The sequence below is a fragment of the Oncorhynchus tshawytscha genome, linkage group LG28 (assembly GCF_018296145.1).
Source record: "Oncorhynchus tshawytscha isolate Ot180627B linkage group LG28, Otsh_v2.0, whole genome shotgun sequence".
Classification (NCBI taxonomy): domain Eukaryota; kingdom Metazoa; phylum Chordata; class Actinopteri; order Salmoniformes; family Salmonidae; genus Oncorhynchus; species Oncorhynchus tshawytscha.
Window position 1 is genome coordinate 30297413 of NC_056456.1, and position 27345 is coordinate 30324757.

The 27345-nt window shown below is 43.2% G+C and overlaps 1 long non-coding RNA gene across 1 annotated transcript; it reads right to left on the bottom strand.

The window, feature by feature from the left end:
• Positions 1-8797: 8797 nt before the first annotated feature.
• Positions 8798-10323, bottom strand: LOC112226489. Its single transcript, XR_006080227.1, has 3 exons — positions 10161-10323; positions 9848-9924; positions 8798-9119 (listed from the first exon to the last, which is right to left on the bottom strand). It is a non-coding gene; the product is annotated as an uncharacterized LOC112226489 (long non-coding RNA).
• Positions 10324-27345: the final 17022 nt, after the last annotated feature.

A 27345-nucleotide genomic window follows, 5' to 3' on the forward strand; every position in this document is an offset into this window, starting at 1 on the left:
GTCTACACTGGTTATATTCGGCTCGTGTTACAATTGAAATTGGATCTGATTTGTGTCTTAACCGATTTGATAAGTTTGAAGTGTCGTGTGTGTCTCTTTGGAACAGGGCACCCCTCTAGGGGGTTATATCTGACGTCTTGTGTGAAGTCGATTTTGAAGAGATTAAAAATATTCCTGGAGTGATTGAAGCACGTCGGATGAATCGTGTGGTGAAAAAGTGAATAGTAACTGTTCTTTTGTTTTTTTTATATGGAATATCTCCCTACTCAAGTGCAGTTAGGGTATATTAACTATAGAGTCAGAACACTTATCCCAAGACCAATGCAGTGAGATCATTGTAAAGCTTTTGGTCATGTAGCAAGTGTTTGCAGAAGGGAGATGCCGAGATGTCCAAGTTGTGGAAAGGATCATATTATGTGTTATAAAAGTGATGAATATGTGACATTTCAATTGTGGTGAGAATCATTTAGCCATGTATTCCGAATGCCCCACAAGGGTGAAAGAGAATGAGGTGGCCAAAGTCAGTGATGTCCAGAGCATTTCAAATGCAGCAGCTGTGAAAAGGGTTAAGGGTTTGAACGGTGCACCAGAAGAGTCCATGGTAGTGGATAGGCCTACACTGCAGGCTGCAGGGGTTGTGTTTCACCAGCAGGATCCTGACATTTTAAAGGTTAAGAAGGTGGACTTTGTGGCATTTATAGCTATGGTAATTTAAACCTCTTACTAAGGATCCACCCCTTTTTTTCAACTTTCGCCTAAAATGACATACCCAAATCTAGAGCCTGAAAAGGGAGATATGAAGAACTAAAAGAAGGAAGACGTGTGAGTTGTGTTTGTTTTGGCAATGTACTATTTTTATTAGGGTGGATTAAGTTAGTTTCACTATTATGTTTGGATACATTTTTGGGGGTTTCAAACGTCCAGTTGGGGGCGGCAATACACCTTTTCGGGTGTAGTCCGCCATAAAACCCACAGAAGAAGAAGAGGACACTCTCTCCACGCAAACACACTGTTGGATTTTGGTTTTGGCCTTTTGTGGCTGTCTTGTTTGCTTTGGCACCTCTCAACACCCCTCATTATCACCATCTATTCATGCAACCACTCACTTAAACTACTGATTACTGACTACACAAAGCATTGTTAATTGTATATAGTTGACTTTAGCTAATAAATATATTTTTGTTATTCCTTGATCTCTGCGTTTTTGGGCCTGTTCGTGACAAGTGGGGGCTCATCTGGGATTATTAGGTTGGTTCCTAGACATTTTGGCGTATAGTATTTTGTTGCATTATGATGGGTTAACGCTAATTGGGAAGTGCTTTGGTTGGTATTCACTGCCTAGTCTTATAAGTGTTTGGTATAGTGCCTTAGAGACTTCTGCGATTTTTGTTGACCGGTGTCGTCATGAAACGATGTGTTGCCTGGAAAAGTATGCCAGTAGGCCTAATACTAGTGTTGTTGAGCTAACTGGTAAGTGTATTTTGTTTTGGAGAAAACATGGATTTAGTGTTTGATAAACTTTGTAGGTGCTTTGTTTGCATCTTTTTTTAACATTTTTTTTAGTTGCACTGTTTGGTAGGCCCGCTGTTGGTTGCCTTTGTTTGTTTGGTAAACTTGCCATTGCGGTGGATTGTTGGTTGTCACATGCGCCGTATACAACAAGTGTAGACAGGCCCAGCCAGGCCCCTGTCCAGGCTGGAAACTCTTGCTCTACTTACTGTTGGTACATCGGTTTGAGGAGGTGAGTACAATCTGCTGCAATCTACAATCTACCTCAGTGGCAGATTTGGGTAGGGTAGTGCCATTTGCTACCCGGAGCTATAGCCTTTCTTTTCCCCTGTTAGGCTTAGCTATGTTTAACTTTGGAATACGTTGGGCATGGTTATTTTATTAATTTTTGTGTGTGGTGTTCGTGGACTGAGCAGTTGTCTCGGGGGCACATCCGTGGCTTGGGGGGAATCCACCAGGGTTTTTTTCCCCATGCCAGCAGGCTACAGTGTGTAATTACCAGTGGTGTAAAGTACTCCAGTACAAATACTTTAACGTGCTACTTAAGTATATTTTGGTGATACCTGTACTTTACTTTACTATATATTTTTGACAACTTTTACTTCACAACATCCCTTAAAGAAAATTATGTACTTTTTACTCCATACATTTTCCCTGACACCCAAAAGTACTCGTTACATTTTGAATGGTTAGCAGGACAGGAAAATGGTCAAATTCATGCATGTATCACATCCCTGGTCATCCCTATTGCCTCTGATCTGGCGAAGTCACTAAACACATGCTTCGTTTGTAAATGATGTCTGAGTGTTGGAGTGTGCCCCTGGCTATCCATAAATTTAAAAAACTTGAAAATGGTACTGTCTGGTTGCTTAATATAGGGAATTTGAAATTATTTATACTTTTACTTTCAATACTTAAGTATATTTTAGCTATTACATTTACTTTTGACACTTAAGTATATTTAAAACAATACTTTTATACTTTTACTCAAGTAGTATTTTACTGGGTGACTTTTACTTGAGTCATTTTCTATTAAGGTATCTTTACTTTTACTCAAGTGTGACAATTGGGTACTTTTCCTACCACTGGTACTAACCCACCTTGAATCCGCACATAGACTAGGGTTGAGTTATTGTAGGATTGGGAGAAGTTCCTTATGTATCTCATCTCTCTCCTGTGGTGCCCAGTATGATTGGCACTTCTCTTGTTGTGGTCCGGTCTGGTGTGCTCAGCAGAGGTGAAGCGCAAGATTATTTTTAGATGTTACTTGTGACTTTGGCGTCTACTGTAGAAGAGTTCATTCGCATTCCATCAGAGGAACTGTTAGAATTATGTACTAAAGAACAGCTGTTGAAGACGTAAAAAAAAAAAACGTAAAAAAAAAACACATGTTTGGTTGATATTGAAAGCCAATCTGATGGTGAGTGGTATACCACTGGGGCAGTCTCTGTTGAGGACTCGCCGTCTCCCATTTTGTTACAATGGCCGCTCCGTCTGTTAGCCCTAGTAGTCTTTCTTTTGAACAGCAGAAAGAACTGATTCTGTTACAGCTAGAGCAATAACAAGTAGTTAAGGGGTGAAATAAGTATAGCCAGTTATAATTGTAACGGTTTAGCAGATTATAAATAAAGAAGATCCGTCTTTACATGGCTAAAAGAAAAGGAATATAACATATACTTGTTTACAGGAAACTCACTCTACTTCCTTAGATGAAGTTGCGTGTAAAAAGGAATGGGGGGGTGAAATAATTTTCTGTCATGTACAAAGGAACTCAAAGGGTGTGATGATATTAATTAACAAAAATGTTGATCTGAATGTGCAAATAGTCAGGAAGGATTCGCAATTAAGGTGGATCCTTTTGAATATGAAAGTGGACGAAAAAGAGATCTGGCTCATTCCTTTATATGGTCCAAATCAGGATGATTCACACTTCTTCGAAAACATTTATACCAATTTATTGAACTTACAGGCAACATGATCTAATCATTATGGTAGGAGACTATAACACAGTGTTAAGTACCTCAATGGACTGTAAAGGTAATCACTCTGCAAACTATCATCACCGTGCCCTTAAGGAAATCACAAATATTATGGACACATTAGAAATAGTGGATATTTGGAGACTAAAATACCCCAAGCTAGTGAGATATACATGGAGGAGACTTAATCAAGCTAGTTGTCTTGACTACTTTCTTGTCTCTTTCTCTCTTGCATCAAAGGTTAAAAAAGTTTTAATAGGAGACAGAATGCGATCGGACCAACATCTAACTGGCATTCACATAACTCTTATAGATTTTCCACGTGGACGGAGAGATTGGAAATATAATCAAAGTTTACTGGAGGACAACTTATTTTTTAACTAAGACAAAATAATTTATAACTGAAGTTGGAGACTCATATCTCCCTCACTAGCTTTAAGCACCAGCTGTCAGAGCAGCTCACAGATCACTGCACCTGTACATAGCCCATCTGTAAATAGCTCATCCAACTACCTCATCCCCATACTGTATTTCTTTATCTTGCTCCTTTGAACCCCAGTATCTCTACTTGCACATTCATCTTCTGCACATCTACCATTCCCGTGTTTAATTTCTATAATGTAATTACTTCACCACCATGGCCTATTTATTGCCTTACCTCCCTTATCCTACCTCATTTGCACACACTGTATATAGACTTTTTCTACTGTATTATTGACTTTATGTTTGTTTATTCCATGTGTAACTCTGTGTTGTTGTATGTGTCGAACTGCTTTGCTTTATCTTGGCCAGGTTGCAGTTGTAAATGAGAACGTGTTCTCAACTACCCTACCTGGTTAACTAAAGGTGAAAAAAAAAAGTTTTTTAACAAGCTATTGTTTTTGCTACATGTGCTCCTAAGCATATGTGTATTGTCAATAGTAAACTTGTGCATATTTACCTTGAATTCGACTATTACCTCTGCAACTTTGAATCAAATCAAGAAGCCTATTGTAACTAGCTCATCCAGTTCTATTGACTCTTGTATCACCATAGATACTCCTGATATGAATCCATCGGCAAGCATCAGTACCCAACCCTATCGAGGACAGCGTATTCAACAGAATAACATAGTCTACAGGATCAAAAGTTTTTGACAAGTCTACAAACATGGCAGCACAGTTCTTTCTATTATCTAAGGCATTTGCGATATCATTTACAACAAGCCTTAGTGGTGCAATGTTTACGTCAGAATACATATTGATTAAAATTAAGAATACCATTTACAAAAGATCCCTGAAATTTTCCATACGCACAAAAATCTTATTTCTCTCAAATGTTTGGCACAAATATATTTACATCCATAATAGTGAGCATTTTCCTTTGCCAGGATAATCCATCCACCGGACAGGTGTGGCATATCCAGAAGCTGATTAAACAGCATGATCATTACACAGGTGCACCTTCTTCTGGGACAACAAAAAGCCACTCTTAAATGTGCAGTATTGTCACACAGCACAATGCCACAGATCTCTGATTGAGGGAGCGGGCAATGAGGGAGTGGGCAATTGGCATGCTGGCTGCAGGAATGTCCACCAGAGCTGTTGCCAGAGAATTGAATGTTAATTTCTCTACCATAAGCCGCCTCCAACATCAATTTAGAGAATTTGGCAGTACGTCCAACCGGACCTTTTTTTGTGTGTTTTTGTCAAGTTCCTTAAATATGCTGAGAAGGTTCCAAAGCCTAGCAACTATCCTGCACCATTCCCAGAAAGTTGTGGGAAGGTTGTATACAAAATAACCATAGGACAACCACGCTCTCACCAAGCTCTAAGAAACATATGGCACTCAGACTGTTATGTGCTAGCGGGGAAGTGTTCAGTGACCATTACACACTATAAAAAAAAATATTCAAGTGGTTAGTAAATTATATCGTTATCAATATTATGACAAATGTAGATGTCATCTTTAATTGAATATAATTAGTATTTTTTTATCTACTTAATTTGTTCAACCAACCTGAAATAAATACAAATTAATTCAACTTAAGAAAAGCATATTCTAAACAACTAATTGTGTGTAAAAACAACAATTGTGTTCATCTCACTCAATTTATCATATTTCCATTCAACTTAAGAATTTAAAGTGATTCCTACAACTATTCCTACAACCTCTGTTTTCAGAGGATTGTGGGTAATATATACAGTACCAGTCAAAAGTTTGGACACCTACTCATTCCAGGGTTTTTCTTTATTTTTTCTATTTTCTACATTATAGAATAATAGTGAAGATATCAAAACTATGAAATAACACATGGAATCATGTAGTAACCAAAAAAGTGTCCCAGCACAGTCCCTGGAAGATTATGTTATAATAATTGTATTGCATTATAATGGTTGTTTTATTCGACAGAATAGAGTATTCTGTTAACTATTGTGTGTGTGTTCTACTGAGGTTGGGCTTCTATGAGAACACTGACAGAGAGAGCATTCCAGAGAACATGAGTTAATGGTTCTGTTCTATACCGTACCAGGAAGAGACGGTTCCAGTTTGGAGTAGGAGAACCAGAAACTGGTCTATACAATGAAAACTGTTGACACGGCAGTTGCTGTCTGCTATGTACTATGGATATCTTTCATACAAATCTTAACCTTGTGACCATTCTATGTATCTGTTGTTCGTCATGTAGGTTGAGAGGGGTGTGTCTTGGCTACAAAAGACCCTTGAACTTTTGTTTTATCACTCTAAACGGTTAATTAGAAATAGGGGTTGAGTCATTGCTATTGCAAAGCTCTTGTTAGGTGTATAACTCAAAGCGAGGGCTCTGAAAAAGTGTGTGTGTTCCGCGGACCGCTCCGGCTTAAGATACTGTTGTATTAAAAGTCTACATTGATTTTCACAAAGTTCCTGGTTGTGTCATATTTGAACCGATTTGCCACTACAGAAGTCACACCCCTAATCTAGTGTAGACATGTAAACGCTTGTTTGGTTATGTAAAAGTCATGTTTGCAGCTGAAGCATCCAGTGGGTTGAATAAACTTGGTTTGAGCTTTCTCTGGTGTCCGTTTGAGTTCATACTCTCTTCAGAACCTAAAACTGTTGAGTGTAAAAAACCCAGCAGCGTTACACTTCTTGACACAAACCAGTGCGCCTGGCATGTGCTAACATACCCCGCTCAAAGGGACTTCAATCATTGTCTTGCCCATTCACTTTCTGAATGGCACATATTAACAATCCATGTCTCAATTATCTCAAGGCTTAAAAATCCTTCTTTGACCTGTCACCTCCAATTCATCTACACTGATTGAAGTGGCATCAATAAGGGATCATAGCATTCACCTGGTCAGTTAGTCATGGAAAGAGCAGGTGTTCATAATTTTCACTTTTTCCACGTATTGTTACATAACAGACATTCTTATTCTAATAGAAAATGTTCCTTAATCTACACACAATACCCCATAATGACAAAGCGAAAACAGGTTTTTAGAAACTGTTGCAAATGTATAAAGATGTTTCTACAACTTGATTAGAGTCCACCTGTGGTAAATTCAATTGATTGGACATAATTTGGAAAGGGATACACCTGTCTATATAATGTCCCACAGTTAACAGTGCATGTCAGAGCAAAAACCAGGCGATGAGGTCGAAGGAATTGTTTGCAGAGCTCAGAGACGGGATTGTGTCGAGGCACAGATCTGGGGAAAACATTTCTGCAGCATTGAAGGTCCCCAAGAACACAGTGGCATCCATCATTCTTAAATGGAAGACGTTTGGAACAACAAGACTCTTGCTTGAGCTGTCCACCTGGCCAAACTGAGCAATCAGGGGAGAGGGGCATTGGTCAGAGAGGTGACCAAGAACCTGATGGCCATTCTGACAGAGCACCAGAGCTCCAGATATGGGAGAACCTTTCAGAAGGACAACCATCTCTGCAGCACTCCACCAATCAGTCCTTTATGGTAGAGTGGCCAGACGGAATCCACTCCTCAGTAAAAGGCAAGACAGGCCGCTTGGAGTTTGCCAAAGGGCCTCTAAAGGACTCTCAGACAATGAGAAACAAGATTCTCTGATCTGATGAAACCAAAATTGAACACTTTGGCCTGAATGCCAAGCGTCACATCTGAAGGAAACCGGGCCAATACCGTCCATACTTTGAAGCTGTTTTTCAGCAGCAGGGACTGAGAGACTAGTGAGGGAAAGATGAACGGAGTAAAGTACAGAGAGAGATCCTTGATGAAAACCTGTTCCACAACGCTGAAGACCTCAGACTGGGGCAAAGGTTCACCTTCCAACAGGACAACGACCTGAAACTCAAAGCCTTGAAAGGGTCTGAATACTTATGTAAATGTAGAATAAAAAAATAATGTTTAATACATTTGCTACAAAACCTGTTTTTGCTCTGTCATTGTGGGTTATTCTATGTAGAGGGGGGAAACAATTTAATCAATTTTAGAATAAGACTCTCCAAATTGACTGTATATTTAGGGATGTGAACACACAGTCCAATTGACCCCATTGGTTTGACCTGACAAAGATCCTTGTGGATTGAATCATTGTTAATGTTTTATTTATTCAACTAGGCAAGTCAGTTAAGCACAAATTCTTATTTTCAATGACAACCTAGGAACAGTGGGTTAACTGCCTTGTTCAGGGATTTGAACTTGCAACCCAATGCTCTAACCACTAGGCTACCCTGCCACCCCAAGATAATTCATTTCTATTGGGTGTGCTCACATACTAGTCGTTAGAAGGATAGTTGCCATAAAACAATACAGTTAGTAAAGCACATCCGATGTCATCATAGGCATAACCATTACGCACAGATTTACTCCTCCCTATTCTAAACGTTCCTTTCATCATATAAAAATGTGTGTGTGCATGGTACCATCCACTTGAACCACATACTTAGAAATCACCTTGTTTTCTTAATCAACTTTCATTTTTCCATCAAGGTAAATGATGAAGTTGAAAAAATGATATAAACATTTGAATGTGTCAAAAATAAGAAATTGAAACTTTGTTGTGCATGCTCTGTCTATTTCAAAATGAAGGTGTCTATTCTTTGCGCTACAAGCCTAATGTACTTTCAGCTGATATGACTTCCAACCTGAATCAATCTGTCACTATACTAATCTAAACTTTGTTGTCGAAGTGGAACATTATATTTGTCTGCAGAAGACAAAAAACACATGAAAATATAATAATTCGCTGTTAGGAGCACTTCAGAGTTCCAGGACGTTATCTATCATTGAGACAGGGATTGTGTCAAAGGGTGTATAGTTCATATTTGTAACATGTTAATCAGTTCAGTCACAAACACACACAAGGCAACATGTAAAGAGGCACTGTAATAGGGGTGAAGGCGGCAGCGGCATGGAAAAACAAACACACACTTATTCTCTATTTAGATGTTCACTGTTGACAAAAGGATGAGGAGTGACCTTCACTGCACTGAATCAAGCAACAGAGTATTACATTTGATGCAAGCATCTTCAGGAAGCCAGTGGAGGAGTGGTGTGACATTGGAGAACAAGGAAAGGTTGTAACACCAGATATTGCTACATTCTGGATCAGTTGCAGAGGTAGGGAACTGGACTAGCAGTGAGTTGCATGCAGTAGGGTCCAATTGCAGCAAGTTTGACTCTATGGAACCTGTGGAAAGAGCATTACAATATTGAGTGCGATGTCAACTGGGTCACACACACCACTTGTTACTCAGAACAAGACAAATGAAATACCCTGTTACTAACCAATATTATCATGTTTTTAAGGGCATCTCCATAATTACATTGAGAATCAGTTTCACTTTCAAATGTATGCCAAACAAAAACCATTGATTTCAAAGTTTAACAAACCATACAACTACGCACAAGGACTACATTTAACAATTTCCACTGAACATTTTTCAAAAACTAATTTAGTTGAAGAACTATTTAAACTTTGGTAACAGAATTATGGCAAAATTTCCCTCAGGTTTTTATCCACGTTTACCAAAAACTCTTATACTGTATATCTGCTCCGTACTACGAGTGAAGTGGATTTACACACAGTAACAGAATTACATCATGGGATCTGTACTACACATAAATGCATAATTGTGTATATAAATGTTATTCTCCATTTCACAAGTCTGATCATCACAGTGCAGCACAGCAGACCACAGTAGTGTACAATGCAGTAGAGTAGAGTAGAGTAGAGTAGAGTAGAGTTCAGTAAAGTACAGTGGATTATAGTTCAGTACATCAGAATACTTGAGTTTGAAAACATCTAATAAACTTTGATTTTGAAGTGAACTTTCCCTTTCACATTCCTTTTAAAAAGCAGGGAATTTTAGGTTATGCACATTGAAAGATATGGTATAGAAATCAGAGACCGCTCACCTATTTCTCTAGGAAGTGGTGTGGGGGACATTGAGGAATGTCTGGCTTTTGGGGTAGAGGTGCTTGGGTGAGGTCAGCTAAGAGGGAGACACACAGAGCAATACAAACTCAAAGCATGGAGGGACACTCACAACTGAAAATGATACAATATTACAATTCAAAACCTGATACGGCATCTTGACCTTTTCCTCATCCCAATTTCCCTTGACTGTGCTGATCTTCAGCAATTGAGACAGAAATATATATATTTTTAAACGATGTACAGTACGTATATTTATATTATAACAAGGAATGAGCACCCTAATCAATTTACCTGACAGGTTCCAAAGACTGCATGTGCATTGGATTGTGCTGCAGTAGGTAGCATCTGAGCTCTGATTGGATACGTGGCAAAGAGGGACGTTTCCTTTTGAAATGCAGACCTAAATTCTGTGACGAGCAGTGACAGGTTGGCCAGCACCAGACCAAGAAAAGGTAGACGCTGTGACGTAGAAGTCCGTCACTGGCCGCGGGCAGCATTTGGTTCTTTAACGCACACACATATTCATCACTCCTCCCTGCGCCATTATACCATAAGTTAACAATGTGGGTCGACACACAATTTAACTTCTGTCTTGGTGCATGCATTTCACACTTGTCAATGTTCATATTTGAGTGATACAATAATTATTATACTTATCAATGTTGTGGATGAGCGCATTGTTTGTTTGTTCTGTTCCTCTCTCTCCATCTCTGTAGCTTCTGGGTATGCTGGAAAAGGACCCGAGCTAAGGGAATTGGGTTGGCTTTATGGTGCCTGTCCCAAATGGCTCATTAATGCATATGGGCATATTGAAAGATATTGTCAGTAATGAGGTAATGTTGTAAATGTTATGTTGTGATATTGCTTAAAACCGTGTTGCAATGTATATCCTTTAGTATGTTTAGTTTATGGAAAATGTAGGTTTGTATTGTTAATTGATTAATTAATTAGGGTTAATTGTTCTGAGGGGAGGGGCTAGCTCTACAAAAGGAGCCTCTCTCCAGTCTCTAAGGGGGATTTTTTTTTGGATTGAGCTGTGGATGGGGCAGCATTGTTGTTAAGCTGTCCCATAAGGTAGACGTTGATGGCAGTACTGTTATTTTCTGTTCCGGAATCACTTGTAAATAAACACCTTTGCACAGAAGAACTTTTGCGGTTCCGCCATCTTTTTATTTTATAGAGGTTAGGTTATCCAGTTTAGCCATCTGGCCTACTCTACGTGACATATGGTGGCAGTGGTGGGATGGCGTACCGCAAATCAGTGAATTCCAACAAGAGAGGTAAAGGAATGCGTACAGGATTGCGTTCTCAGCAACAGCATCAACTGTCAGAAAAGGTACCTGAAGTTGAACCGGGGTGGAATACCATGGAATCGTCTGGTGAAGAGGTCAAGTATGAGAAACTAGGAGCCCGACCGCGGGGCCAAAGACAACCAGAACTGGGTGAGCTGCTGACTGAAGGAGCAGTTGGGGGACCAGAACCACACCCAACCATGGTAACCCTTTTTCAGCAACTTTTCACCTGCCTTGAGAGGAGGGACGAAGACCTCAAGCAGGAGTTACGTGGCCTACGCCAATCTATCCTCACAGCTCCCCACCAGGCGGAACTCGTCAGTGAGAGCCCAAGATTGGGTCTTCCAACACCAGGACGACAAAGGCTCGATGCAGCAGGGACTTCAACTCCACAGCAGGCACCCCAAGCAGTAATGAGGCCAGCACCAGGAGACCAGTCCAGCAGTGTTAACGTCTATCTTCCAGCATTCCTGAGGAAGGAGCCAAAGATGCCCTCATACCAGCATGGGGAGGACATTGAAAACTACCTGCTGAGGTTTGAGCGCATGGCTAAGACGTGGCAGTGGCCTGAGGTAGAGTGGGCCTGCAGGCTTGTCCCATTGCTGATGGGCAAGGCCTTAGAGGCTTACACAGCAATGGATGAGGGGCTGGCCAATGTCTACAAGGGCTTGAAGGAAGCGCTGCTGGTGAAGTTTGACATCTCACCGGAAACCTACCGTCAACGCTTCAGAGCTGCATCAACGCCATCGGGTGAGTCGCCGACAGAGACGTACCACCGCCTCAAGGGTCTCTACCGACGATGGGTTCGACCGGGGAGAAGACACAGGACGAAATCGGAGAGGTCATCATCCTCGAGCAACTTCTACAAGTTCTACCACACGACATTCGAACCTGGGTCCGAGAGCACGAGCCCAAGGACGGGCTTATGGCGGCCAAGCTTGCACTGCAGTATCTTAATGCACGTAAAGGGGGCCCACCACAACCTGCAGCACCCGCTCCAAGGAGTCTCAGAGACACAAGGGACATCAGAAATGCCAGAGATGGTGGAGGTAACTCTGGGGGTTATGTGTCTGGGAGGGAGGTAAGGGATCATGCAGTTCGCTCTGATGGGAGGGGTCTGACCTGTTTTTACTGCCGGCAGCAGGGGCACAAAGCTTCAATGTGTCCGCTACGTAAATCCAAGCTCTCAGGTTACTGTTATGTACCCAGAGGGGATGGTGTTCAGAATAGACAGACTCGGGAAGGGTCATGCTTGGTACCTGTAAAAGTGAATGGTAAAAGTCTTACTGCAATGATTGACACCGGCAGTTCCCTGTCATTGATCAGAAAAGGTAATGTACCTGTTAATGACATTGATTATGGTCATCAGACACTGATCCAATGTGTCCATGGTGACCAGTCACAGCAGCCCACAGCTGAGCTCACAGTTGAGATTCAGGGTCAGAAATACCTCCTCAAAGTTGGGGTAATGGAGAAGCTACCTTTTGAGATGATTTTGGGGAGGGATGTGCCTGTACTCTCTGATCTGTTGGGAAGTGTGGGGGGTCAGCTATATGAGCAGCCAGTTTGCCAGTCTGATGTTCAGATGGCATGTTCAGTTGTCACTCGTGCCCAGGCCAAAGCTGGTTTACAACCTCTGCCTGACTTGTGTGATAGTCTGTGCGAGGGGGGAACCAAAGGGCCCAGAAAGTCACGCCGCGAGCGGCGTCTTGAGAAGTATGTGGGAACCCCTGTACCTGTTGCTGATGTGTCTGGATTAGAGGTGTAATGGGATGTTCCACAAAATTTTGCTACATTGCAGAAGTCTGACGCAACCTTGAAATGTTTGTTTGACAAGGCCTTAGCTGGGGACAGTCAATCTTTATGTGGGGGGATTTACACAGTAGACAACCACATACTCTACCTTGGGTCAGAGGCAGATAGCAGGAAGTTGGTGGTGCCATCTACCTGTAGACCACTTGTTCTCAACCTTGCACATACAGTTCCATGGGCAGGCCATCTAGGGCAACATAAGACCTATCTTAGGCTAGGCTCCCATTTCTTTTGGCCCTCCATGTATACTGATGTACAAAAATACTGCAAATCATGCCCCACGTGCCAGAAAACCAGTGCTGTCCGTAGGTCTGAACGGGCTCCTCTATGTTCACTGCCAGTTATCTCTACCCCATTCAAGAGAATTGCAATGGACATTGTTGGACCCTTGGAGAAGAGTAGTGCAGGTTACAAGTATATATTGGTGATCTGTGACTATGCCACCCGGTTCCCAGAAGCCTTCCCACTCCGTTCCATAACCACTCCAAAGATAATCAGTGCTCTTGTTCAGCTCTTCTCTCGTGTAGGAATCCCAGATGAAATCCTGACGGACCAAGGGACAAACTTCACCTCGCGACTGATGGTTCAACTCCACCGACAGCTGGGCATTAAAGGCCTGAGGACTACTCCCTACCATCCCCAAACGGATGGGCTCGTAGAGAGATTCAATCAAACGCTCAAGAACATGCTGAGGAAGTTTGTGGCTGACACTGGTAAAGACTGGGATAAGTGGTTACCCTTTCTGCTTTTTGCTTACAGGGAGGTGCCTCAGGCATCGACAGGTTTCTCGCCATTCGAACTCCTCTATGGATGGCCAGTGCAAGGACCACTGGACCTGCTGAAGAAGTGCTGGGAAGGTTCCCCAGTAGCTACCTCAGGACAGGGGATTGTCCAGTATGTCCTCCAGATGCGAGACAGGTTGGAACGGTACCGAGAGGAAGCTAGAGCAAACCTTCAGAAGGCCCAGAAGAGAGGCTATGACCAGCACGCTCGCCACAGAGAGTTTGAGCCAGGACAGAAAGTCCTGCTCCTCCTTCCCTCGTCTACCAGCAAGCTCCTTGCGCAATGGCAAGGACCGTACCTAATCGGGAGGAAGATGGGCCCAGTGACCTACGAGGTGCTGCACCCGGACAAGGGTAAGAAGAAGCAAACCTACCATGTGAACCTTCTCAAGGCCTGGGAGGAGAAAGAGGAACTCTCCAAAGGAAAGTCCTTTCTGGTCCGCAGAGTAGAAGAGGATGAGTCGGATGGGGTCACAGAGGCATGGAAAGAACGAGCAGAAGTCATACTGGCTCACCTGGAAGAAGACAAGCAAGATGAGCTGAAGCAGCTGTTTGGCAAGTATCCGGCCCTCTTCAGTCAGAGACCAGGAAGAACCAAAGTCCTGGAACACGTCATTCGTTTGAAACCTGTCCAGAACCCTGTCCGCCAGCATCCTTACCGTGTGCCTGAGAGGCTGGTGGTAGCCCTCAAGGAAGAGGTCCACACCATGATAGAGATGGATGTTGTCGAGCCATCTTCAAGTGAATGGAGCAGCCCTATTGTCATTGTCCCAAAGAAGGATGGCTCTTTGCGCGTCTGCATGGACTTCCGTAAGGTGAATGCCATCTCCCAGTTTGATGCCTATCCCATGCCCCGCATTGACGACTTACTGGAGAGAATAGGTAGAGCTCATTACATCACCACATTGGATCTCTGCAAAGGGTACTGGCAGGTGCCCCTGGATGAACAATCCAAGGCCTACACTGCATTCCGGACACCAATGGGCCTGTTCCAGTTCAAGGTCATGCCGTTTGGCCTTCATGGGGCCCCTGCGACTTTCCAGAGGCTGATGGACAAGGTCCTCCAGGACTGTGACGATTACTGTGCTGCTTACTTGGACGACGTGGTGATCTACAGCCACTCCTGGGAGGAGCACATACAGCATCTTAGCAGCGTCCTGGGGAAGATCCATGAAGCAGGCCTCACGCTTAACCTCCTGAAGTGTGAGTGGGCGAAACAGGAGACAAAGTACCTGGGTTACCAGCTGGGTAAGGGTGAAGTTCGGCCTCAGGTGGAGAAAGTGGAGTCCATCAGGAATAGCCCTCAACCCAGAACCAAGACACAGGTGAAGTCCTTCCTAGGTCTGGCAGGGTGGTACCGGAGATTCATTCCACAGTTTTCGACCATCGCTGTCCCTCTGACCAACCTCACTTCGAAGGGGGCCAGCAACCCTGTGAAGTGGACTGAGGAGTGTGAGGAAGCCTTCATGACACTGAAAAATGACTGTGCTCATTCCCTGTTCTCCAGACCCCTGATTTTAAGAAGAGATTTCTCGTGCAGGTGGACGCTTCGGCTGTAGGAATTGGAGCTGTACTGGCCCAAGGGGAGCCAAGAGAAGAGCTTCCTGTGCTGTACCTGAGTCGGAAGCTGTTGCCCAGGGAAACCAGGTATTCTACAATCGAAAAGGAGTGCCTGGCTATAAAGTGGGCCCTAGATAGCCTCCGTTACTACCTTCTTGGGAGGGAATTTGACCTGCACACGGACCACAGAGCACTGACCTGGATCCAGACCATGAAGGACCGGAATTCTCGTGTGACCAGGTGGTATCTGGAGCTCCAGCCCTTCAGGTTCTGTGTCCGTCACAAGGCAGGAAAAGAGAACGTTACTGCGGACTACCTATCAAGGCTCCCGAACATGGTCGCTTCAGGAGAGGAGGAAGGTAATGTGACGTAGAAGTCCGTCACTGGCCGCAGGCAGCATTTGGTTCTTTAACGCACACACATATTCATCACTCCTCCCTGCGCCATTATACCATAAGTTAACAATGTGGGTCGACACACAATTTAACTTCTGTCTTGGTGCATGCATTTCACACTTGTCAATGTTCATATTTGAGAGATACAATAATTATTATACTTATCAATGTTGTGGATGAGCGCATTGTTTGTTTGTTCTGTTCCTCTCTCTCCATCTCTGTAGCTTCTGGGTATGCTGGAAAAGGACCCGAGCTAAGGGAATTGGGTTGGCTTTATGGTGCCTGTCCCAAATGGCTCATTAATGCATATGGGCATATTGAAAGATATTGTCAGTAATGAGGTAATGTTGTAAATGTTATGTTGTGATATTGTTTAAAACCGTGTTGCAATGTATATCCTTTAGTATGTTTAGTTTATGGAAAATGTAGATTTGTATTGTTAATTGATTAATTAATTAGGGTTAATTGTTCTGAGGGGAGGGGCTAGCCCTACAAAAGGAGCCCTCTCTAGTCTCTAAGGGGGATTTTTTGGATTGAGCTGTGGATGGGGCAGCATGGTTGTTAAGCTGTCCCAGAAGGTAGACGTTGATGGCAGTACTGTTATTTTCTGTTCCGGAATCACTTGTAAATAAACACCTTTGCACAGAAGAACTTTTGCGGTTCCGCCATCTTTTTATTTTATAGAGGTTAGGTTATCCAGTTTAGCCATCTGGCCTACTCTACGTGACAGACGCATTTCTAACAAACTGTTAAAGTAGATTGCTCATGGTGCTACAGTACTGTCTCTCTTCAATGCCACTCCATTCAACCCATGCATGCTCACACACTTGGAGCAATAAACACAGACACAAACACACACTTCAACACACTACTCTATAACTTTCCTCAAATTATAATAATAAAAAACACAACATTCACCAAGCACTATAAAAAAAAAGAAAACCATGTTGTAGCCCTGTTGTCTGCTTACGGTCTTCCAGGTGGTGAGGCAGTCGAGGATCATTTGCTTCCACATATGGACACCTGGGGTTGATCACCAAGGAGACAGAGGGACACACGTTGCACCGTGTCAGGCTCTGGGAGTGGGTCTGGTGGAGCCAGATGCACACTAGTATACTGTATGTGCTACTTGCTTGGACGACAAATGATTTTCATTCGTCACTTCAATAAGAGGGAGGGAGAGAGCAGTGAACATTTTCTCAAAGTGGCAAGTTAGCCTAACAAACAAACTATACTGAACAAAAATATAAACACAACATGTGAAGTGTTGGTCCCATGTTTCATGAGCTGAAATAAAAGATCCCAGAAATGTTCCAAAAGCTGATAAAAAGCAGCATGATCATTACACAGGTGCACCTTGTGCTGGGAACAATAAAAGGCCACTCCAAAATGTGAAGTTTTGTCAAACACCACAATGTCACAGATGTCTCTAGTTTTGATGGAGTGTGCACTTGGCATGCTGACTGCAGGAATGCCCACCAGAGCTGTTGACAGATCATTTAATGTTAATTTCTGTACCATAAGCTGCCTCCAACATCATTTTAGAGAATTTGGCACTACGTCCAACCGGCCTCACAACCGCAGAGCACATGTATGGACTCGTATGGGTGAGAGGTTTACTGATATCAACATTTTGAACAGAGTGTCCCATGGTGGCGGTGGGGTTATGCTTTGGGTAGGCATAAACTACGGAAAATGAACACAATTGCATTTTATTGATGTCAATTTGAATGCACTGAGATATAGTGACAAGATCCTGAAGCCCAAATTTATTTATATAGCCCTTCATACATCAGCTGATATCTCAAAGTGCTGTACAGAAACCCAGCCTAAAACCCCAAACAGCAAGCAATGCAGGTGTAGAAGCACGGTGGCTAGGAAAAACTCCCTAGAAAGGCCAAAACCTAGGAAGAAACCTAGAGAGGAACCAGGCTATGTGGGGTGGCCAGTCCTCTTCTGGCTGTGCCGGGTGGAGATTATAACAGAACATGGCCAAGATGTTCAAATGTTCATAAATGACCAGCATGGTCGTATAATAATAAGGCAGAACAGTTGAAACTGGAGCAGCAGCACGGTCAGGTGGACTGGGGACAGCAAGGAGTCATCATGTCAGGTAGTCCTGGGGCATGGTCCTAGGGCTCAGGTCAGTTGAAACAGGAGCAGCAGCACGGCCAGGTGGACTGGGGACAGCAAGGAGTCATCATGTCAAGTAGTACCTGGGGCATGGTCCTAGGGCTCAGGTCCTCCGAGAGAGAGAGAGAGAGAAAGAGAGAATTAGAGAACGCACACTTAGATTCACACAGGACACCGAATAGGACAGGAGAGGTACTCCAGATATAACAAACTGACCCTAGCCCCCGACACATTAACTACTGCAGCATAAATACTGGAGGCTGAGACAGGAGGGGTCAGGAGACACTGTGGCCCCATCCGAGGACACCCCAGACAGGCCCAAACAGGAAGGATATAACCCCACCCATTTTGCCAAAGCACAGCCCCCACACCACTAGAGGGATATATTCAACCACCAACTTACCATCCTGAGACAAGGCTGAGTATAGCCCACAAAGATCTCCGCCATGGCACAACCCAAGGGGGGGCGCCAACCCAGACAGGATGACCACATCAGTGAATCAACCCACTCAGGTGACGCACCCCTTCCAGGGACGCCCCAGTAAGCCAGTGACTCAGCCCCTGTAATAGGGTTAGAGGCAGAGAATCCCAGTGGTAAGAGGGGAACCGGCCAGGCAGAGACAGCAAGGGCGATTTGTTGCTCCAGAGCCTTTCCGTTCACCTTCCCACTCCTGGGCCAGACTACACTCAATCATATGACCCACTGAAGAGATAAGTCTTCAGTAAGGACTTAAAGGTTGAGACCGAGTTTGCGTCTCTGACATGGGTAGGCAGACCGTTCCATAAAAATGGAGCTCTATAGGAGAAAGCCCTGCCTCCAGCTGTTTGCTTAGAAATTCTAGGGACAATTAGGAGGCCTGCGTCTTGTGACTGTAGTGTACGTGTAGATATGTACGGCAGGACCAAATCAGAGAGGTAGGTAGGAGCAAGCCCATGTAATGCTTTGTAGGTTAGCAGTAAAACCTTGAAATCAGCCCTTGCTTTGACAGGAAGCCAGTGTAGAGAGGCTAGCACTGGAGTAATATGATCAAATTTTTTGGTTCTAGTCAGGATTCTAGCAGCCGTATTTAGCACCAACTGAAGTTTATTTAGTGCTTTATCCGGGTAGCCGGAAAGTAGAGCATTGCAGTAGTCTAACCTAGAAGTGACAAAAGCATGGATTAATTTTTCTGCATCATTTTTGGACAGAAAGTTTCTGATTTTTGCAATGTTACGTAGATGGAAAAAGCTGTCCTTGAAATGGTCTTGATATGTTCTTCAAAAGAGAGATCAGGGTCCAGAGTAACGCCAAGGTCCTTCACAGTTTTATTTGAGACGACTGTACAACCATTAAGATTAATTGTCAGATTCAACAGAAGATCTCTTTGTTTCTTGGGACCTAGAACAAGCATCTCTGTTTTGTCCGAGTTTAAAAGTAGAAAGTTTGCAGCCATCCACTTCCTTATGTCTGAAACACATGCTTCTAGCAAGGGCAATTTTGGGGCTTCACCATGTTTCATTGAAATGTACAGCTGTGTGTCATCCGCATAGCAGTGAAAGTTAACATTATGTTTTCGAATAACATCCCCAAGAGGTAAAATATATAGTGAAAACAATAGTGGTCCCAAAACGGAACCTTGAGGAACACCGAAATTTACAGTTGATTTGTCAGAGGACAAACCATTCACAGAGACAACCTGATATCTTTCCGACAGATAAGATCTAAACCAGGCCAGAACTTGTCCGTGTAGACCAATTTGGGTTTCCAATCTCTCCAAAAGAATGTGGTGATCGATGGTATCAAAAGCAGCACTAAGGTCTAGGAGCACGAGGACAGATGCAGAGCCTCGGTCTGATGCCATTAAAATGTCATTTACCACCTTCACAAGTGCCGTCTCAGTGCTATGAATGGGTCTAAAACCAGACTGAAGCATTTCGTATACATTGTTTGTCTTCAGGAAGGCAGTAAGTTGCTGCGCAACAGCCTTTTCTAACATTTTTGAGAGGAATGGAAGATTCGATATAGGCCGATAGTTTTTTATATTTTCTGGGTCAAGGTTTGGCTTTTTCAAGAGAGGCTTTATTACTGCCACTTTAGTGAGTTTGGTACACATCCGGTGGATAGAGAGCCGTTTATTATGTTCAACATAGGAGGGCCAAGCACAGGAAGCAGCTCTTTCAGTAGTTTAGTTGGAATAGGGTCCAGTATGCAGCTTGAAGGTTTAGAGGCCATGATTATTTTCATCATTGTGTCAAGAGATATAGTACTAAAACACTTGAGCGTCTCATTAGCCGCATTATCATGTTTCAGTATGATAATGCACGGCCCCATGTCACAAGGATCCGTTAACAATTCCTGGAAGCTGAAAATGTGCCAGTTCTTCAATGGCCTGCATTATCACCAGACATATCACCCATTGAGCGTGTTTGGGATGCTCTGGATTGACATGTACGACAGTGTGTTCCAGTTCCGCGCCAATATCAGGCAACTTCGCACAGCCATTGAAGAGGAGTAACAGGCCACAATCAACAGCCTGATCAACTCTATGAGAAGGAGATGTGTCGCGTGTGTTAGGCAAATGGTGGTCACACCAGATACTGACTGGTTTTCTAATCCTTCCTTTTTGTAAGGCATCTGTGACCAACAGGTGCATATCTGTATTCCATAGATTAGGGCCTAATTTATTTATTTCAATTAATCGATTTCCTTATATAAACTGTAACTCAGTAAAATCTTTGAAATTGTTGAATGCTGCATTTTTTTATTTTTGTTCACTATATTTATTTTCTCATCCATCTACACACAAGAGCTTTGCACACCTGGATTGTACAATATTTGCCAATTATTATTTTTTGTGTAAATATTCAAGCTCTGTCAAGTTGATTCCTGCTAGACAACAGTGGCGGTCAGTGCTGTTAAAGATGAGGGAGGACAATTTTTACAGCATATTGGATGACTGTTCTTCATATTCCATTCACCCAGTTCAAAGTAACATCGACAGCTTTAGGCTACTACATGATGCAACATGTTCCCTATACCCATCATGAGGTTGCTACAGCCTAGCCTATGAATGAAATATTACAATGTAGGTTGAGGCTATAGACAGTGACACATTGACAGACAGTGACACATTTAATACCACCTTGCACACTCTTGCCTACATCTAGCTGATCTGGGGTGAAATCATTAGTCAAAACAGTTGCAAACGAGAGTTTCTATTAGACAAATTCAGGTATGTACAGTATATTACCGTTTCGTTCCGTTTGCTCCTGTTTAAGAAATGCTTTCCAACAGAATCTGTGAAATGAATACACCCCTGGTAAACACAGTTCACATTCATAGCAGCCACGTAGTATTCCTTCTCGCATCTATGCGCTATCCTCCTCTCAACTTTTCCCATCATTTGTGGACTTCAATGCACAACACATTAGCTGTAGGTGATCAGGTGAAAAAACATTTCCAAACCAAACCAAATCATCACTGCTACACACAGCCTACATCGTTGTCGCCATGTTAGCTAAAGTAACATCATAGTCAACATGGCTAATAGAACTAACACGTTAGTAAACCCGCTACAATCATGCAGTAACTTTACAATGTATAGTCAGTAAGCAATTTAGCAGTTACACCGGCTGGCCCCGGTGGCAATAAATTAGTAAAACCAAAAGCTTACCTTGACTTGGAAGAGTTCCAGTGTTGGGTTGGATAGTCATAGCCAGCTGGCTAACATAGCATCCCTCTGTTTGAGCTGGGTGTTTGAGTAGGCTAAACTAGCAAGCTGCATTTGCTAGTTAAGTGAAACTGAAAAAAAATGAGGAAACCTCTATCTCTCTCTTGCTTCTCCTTCATTTAAGAATTTAATTTGTTTCAAACTGTTCAACTATTGTCTTTGTCTCTCTTTAAGTCAACTACTCACCACATTTTATCCACTGCAGTGCTAGCTAGCTGTAGTTTATGCTTTCAGTACTAGATTCATTCTCTGATCCTTTGATTGGGTGGCCAACATGTCAGTTCATGCTGCAAGAGCTCTGATAGGTTGGAGGACATCCTCCGGAAGTTGTCATAATTACTGTGTAAGTCTATGGAAGGGGGTCAGAACCATGAGCATTCTAGGTTTTGTATTGAAGTCAATGTACCCAGAGGAGGATTGAAACTAGCTTTCCTCTGGCTACACCATGGCGCTACCCTACAGAGTGCTGTTGAGACTACTGTAGGCCTTTAATGCAAAACAGTGTGTTTTAAATCAATTATTTGGGGACTTGAATATATACAATGTATATGCAAATTAGCCATTGTGACTGATTATGATAGAGTGTGTCACATATACACTGAACCAAAATATAAATGCAACATGCAATACATTTCTAAGATTTTACTAAGTTACACTTCATAAGGAAATCAGTCAATTTAAATAAATAAATTTGTCCCTAATCTATGGATTTCACATGACTGGGAATACAGATATGCATCGGTTGGTCACAGATACCTTTAAACAAAGTAGGGACAGGGATCAGAAAATCAGTCTGTATCTGGTGTGACCACCATTTGCCTCATGCAGCAAGACACAAGAAAAATCAGCCGTTCTTCCCTTGAGCAAGGCAGTTAACCCATAATTGAATGTCAGGGCAAATCCCATTCTGCTTCCTATTTTAGACAGCAACAAAATAAAACAGAACAACCTCTCAATATTTGAATCCCAGTCTGAAAGCCATAGTGGCTCATTAATCTATCAACCTTGATTATTTGTGCCATTTTATGATCGTCGTCGACCGGCTCAAATCATTAAAAAAATGAAGAAACAAGCAATTCATAAACTGAAAACGCATGTTTTTTTTTTCGTATGATCTTTTACCAGATCTAATGTGTTATATTCTCCTACATTAATTTCACATTTCCACAAACTTCAAAGTGTTTCCTTTCAAATGGTGTCAAGAATATGCATATCCTTGCTTCAGGTACTGAGCTACAGGCAGTTAGATTTGGGTATGTCATTTTAGGCCATTTAAAATTTTAAAAAATATGTTTGGATCCTTATTAAACCAAAAAAGTTCAATTACAACAATTTCATAAAATGATACGGGTCCTTTTGTCCTCTGAATAGCACACCTGTATAATGGAACTGTTAACATACACTGAGTTGACAAAACATTAAGAACAACTTTCTAATATTGAGTTGCACCCCCCCCCAGCCCTTTTGTCCTCAGAACAGACTCCATTTATTGGGGCATGGATTCTACAAGGAGACGAAAGCGTTCCACAGGGATGGTGGCCCATGTTGACTCCAATGCTTCCTACAGTTGTGTCAAGTTGGCTGGATGTCCTTTGGGTGGTGGACCATTCTTAATACACACAGGAAACTGTTGAGGCTGAAAAACCCAGCAGTGTTGCAGTTCTTGATACAAACCGGTGCACCTGGCACCTACTAACATACCCCGTTCAAAGGCACTTAAATACTTCAAATCAAATCAAATCAAATCAAATTTTATTTGTCACATACACATGGTTAGCAGATGTTAATGCGAGTGTGGCGAAATGCTTGTGCTTCTAGTTCCGACAATGCAGTAATAACGAGCAAGTAATCTAACTAACAATTCCAAAAAAACTACTGTCATACACAGTGTAAGGGGATAAAGAATATGTACATAAGGATATATGAATGAGTGATGGTACAGAGCAGCATAGGCAAGATACAGTAGATGATATCGAGTACAGTATATACATATGAGATAAGTATGTAAACCAAGTGGCATAGTTAAAGTGGCTAGTGATACATGTATTACATAAGGATGCAGTCGATGATATAGAGTACAGTATCAACGTATGCATATGAGATGAACAATGTAGGGTAAGTAACATTATATAAGGTAGCATTGTTTAAAGTGGCTAGTGATATATTTACATCATTTCCCATCGATTCCCATGATTAAAGTGGCTGGAGTAGAGTCAGTGTCATTGACAGTGTGTTGGCAGTAGCCACTCAATGTTAGTGGTGGCTGTTTAACAGTCTGATGGCCTTGAGATAGAAGCTGTTTTTCAGTCTCTCGGTCCCAGCTTTGATGCACCTGTACTGACCTCGCCTTCTGGATGGCAGCGGGGTGAACAGGCAGTGGCTCGGGTGGTTGATGTCCTTGATGATCTTTATGGCCTTCCTGTAGCATCGGGTGGTGTAGGTGTCCTGGAGGGCAGGTAGTTTGCCCCCGGTGATGCGTTGTGCAGACCTCACTACCCTCTGGAGAGCCTTACGGTTGAGGGCGGTGCAGTTGCCATACCAGGCGGTGATACAGCCCGCCAGGATGCTCTCGATTGTGCATCTGTAGAAGTTTGTGAGTGCTTTTGGTGACAAGCCGAATTTCTTCAGCCTCCTGAGGTTGAAGAGGCGCTGCTGCGCCTTCCTCACGATGCTGTCTGTGTGAGTGGACCAATTCAGTTTGTCTGTGATGTGTATGCCGAGGAACTTAAAACTTGCTACCCTCTCCACTACTGTTCCATCGATGTGGATGGGGGGTGTTCCCTCTGCTGTTTCCTGAAGTCCACAATCATCTCCTTAGTTTTGTTGACGTTGAGTGTGAGGTTATTTTCCTGACACCACACTCCGAGGGCCCTCACCTCCTCCCTGTAGGCCGTCTCGTCGTTGTTGGTAATCAAGCCTACCACTGTTGTGTCGTCCGCAAACTTGATGATTGAGTTGGAGGCGTGCATGGCCACGCAGTCGTGGGTGAACAGGGAGTACAGGAGAGGGCTCAGAACGCACCCTTGTGGGGCCCCAGTGTTGAGGATCAGCGGGGAGGAGATGTTGTTGCCTACCCTCACCACCTGGGGGCGGCCCGTCAGGAAGTCCAGTACCCAGTTGCACAGGGCGGGGTCGAGACCTAGGGTCTCGAGCTTGATGACGAGCTTGGAGGGTACTATGGTGTTGAATGCCGAGCTGTAGTCGATGAACAGCATTCTCACATAGGTATTCCTCTTGTCCAGATGGGTTAGGGCAGTGTGCAGTGTGGTTGAGATTGCATCGTCTGTGGACCTATTTGGGCGGTAAGCAAATTGGAGTGGGTCAAGGGTGTCAGGTAGGGTGGAGGTGATATGGTCCTTGACTAGTCTCTCAAAGCACTTCATGATGACGGATGTGAGTGCTACGGGGCGGTAGTCGTTTAGCTCAGTTACCTTAGCTTTCTTGGGAACAGGAACAATGGTGGCCCTCTTGAAGCATGTGGGAACAGCAGACTGGTATAGGGATTGATTGAATATGTCCGTAAACACACCGGCCAGCTGGTCTGCGCATGCTCTGAGGGCGCGGCTGGGGATGCCGTCTGGGCCTGCAGCCTTGCGAGGGTTAACACGTTTAAATGTCTTACTCACTTCGGCTGCAGTGAAGGAGAGACCGCATGTTTCCGTTGCAGGCCGTGTCAGTGGCACTGTATTGTCCTCAAAGCGGGCAAAAAGTTATTTAGTCTGCCTGGGAGCAAGACATCCTGGTCCGTGACTGGGCTGGGTTTCTTCCTGTAGTCCGTGATTGACTGTAGACCCTGCCACATACCTCTTGTGTCTGAGCCGTTGAATTGAGATTCTACTTTGTCTCTGTACTGGCGCTTAGCTTGTTTGATAGCCTTGCGGAGGGAATAGCTGCACTGTTTGTATTCAGCCATGTTACCAGACACCTTGCCCTGATTAAAAGCAGTGGTTCGTGCCTTCAGTTTCACACGAATGCTGCCATCAATCCACGGTTTCTGGTTAGGGAATGTTTTAATCGTTGCTATGGGAACGACATCTTCAACGCACGTTCTAATGAACTCGCACACCGTATCAGCGTATTCGTCAATGTTGTTGTCTGACGCAATACGAAACATCTCCCAGTCCACGTGATGGAAGCAGTCTTGGAGTGTGGAGTCAGCTTGGTCGGACCAGCGTTGGACAGACCTCAGCGTGGGAGCTTCTTGTTTTAGTTTCTGTCTGTAGGCAGGGATCAACAAAATGGAGTCGTGGTCAGCTTTTCCGAAAGGGGGCGGGGCAGGGCCTTATATGCGTCGCGGAAGTTAGAGTAACAATGATCCAGGGTCTTTCCACCCCTGGTTGCGCAATCGATATGCTGATAAAATTTAGGGAGTCTTGTTTTCAGATTAGCCTTGTTAAAATCCCCAGCTACAATGAATGCAGCCTCCGGATAAATCGTTTCCAGTTTGCAGAGAGTTAAATAAAGTTCGTTCAGAGCCATCGATGTGTCTGCTTGGGGGGGGGATATATACGGCTGTGATTATAATCGAAGAGAATTCTCTTGGTAGATAATGCGGTCTACATTTGATTGTGAGGAATTCTAAATCAGGTGAACAGAAGGATTTGAGTTCCTGTATGTTTCTTTCATCACACCATGTCACGTTGGCCATAAGACATACGCCCCCGCCCCTCTTCTTACCAGAAAGATGTTTGTTTCTGTCGGCGCGATGCGTGGAGAAACCCGCTGGCTGCACCGCTTCGGATTGCGTCTCTCCAGTTAGCCATGTTTCCGTGAAGCAGAGAACGTTACAGTCTCTGATGTCCCTCTGGAATGCTACCCTTGCTCGGATTTCATCAACCTTGTTGTCAAGAGACTGGACATTGGCAAGAAGAATGCTAGGGAGTGGTGCACGATGTGCCCGTCTCCGGAGTCTGACCAGAAGACCGCTCGTTTCCCTCTTTTTCTGAGTCGTTTTTTTTTTTTTTTGGTCGCTGCATGTGATCCACTCGGTTACACTGGTTGTAAGGCAGAACACAGGATCCGCGTCGCGAAAAACATATTCTTGGTCGTACTGATGGTGAGTTGACGCTGATCTTATATTCAGTAGTTCTTGTCGGCTGTATGTAAAGAAACCTAAGATGACCTGGGGTACTAGTGTAAGAAATAACACGTAAAAAAACAAAAAACTGCATAGTTTCCTAGGAACGCGAAGCGAGGCGGCCATCTCTGTCGGCGCCGGAAGTAAAGGAAATACTTGTCTTGCCCATTCATCCTCTGAATGGCACACATAGACAATCCATGTCTCAATTGTCCTAAGGCTTACAATTATTATTTAACTTGTCTCCTCCACTTCATCTCCACTGATTGAAGTGAATTTAACAAGTGACATCAATAAAAGATCATAGCTTTCACCTGGATTCACCTGTTCAGTCAGTCTACAGTATGTCATGGAAAGAGCAGGTTTCCATCATGTTTTCAGTGTAGTTCCTGAATGTTTTAAACAGTAAGTATTTGACAGATTGTAAACTCTGATCTGACTATTTCATATCATTGTCCAGTGACAGTTATTTTTCTAGTCAGTCATCCATTTAGTGCTTTAGATGTTAATCCCAATAAATTGTATTTCTTAGTGTCAACCATATTTTAAGACATGATCCTCCCAGTACATTTACTGAGAGCCTTTCTAAGAGGATTCAAAAAGTGTTCTACATTGGATAGGTTTTTGTCCCAATATAACAAGGTTGTGCTACTGATGCAGGAAATTTGTATTTTGTTCTAAAACAATTAATCATTCTTAATTTACTCAGTTTAAA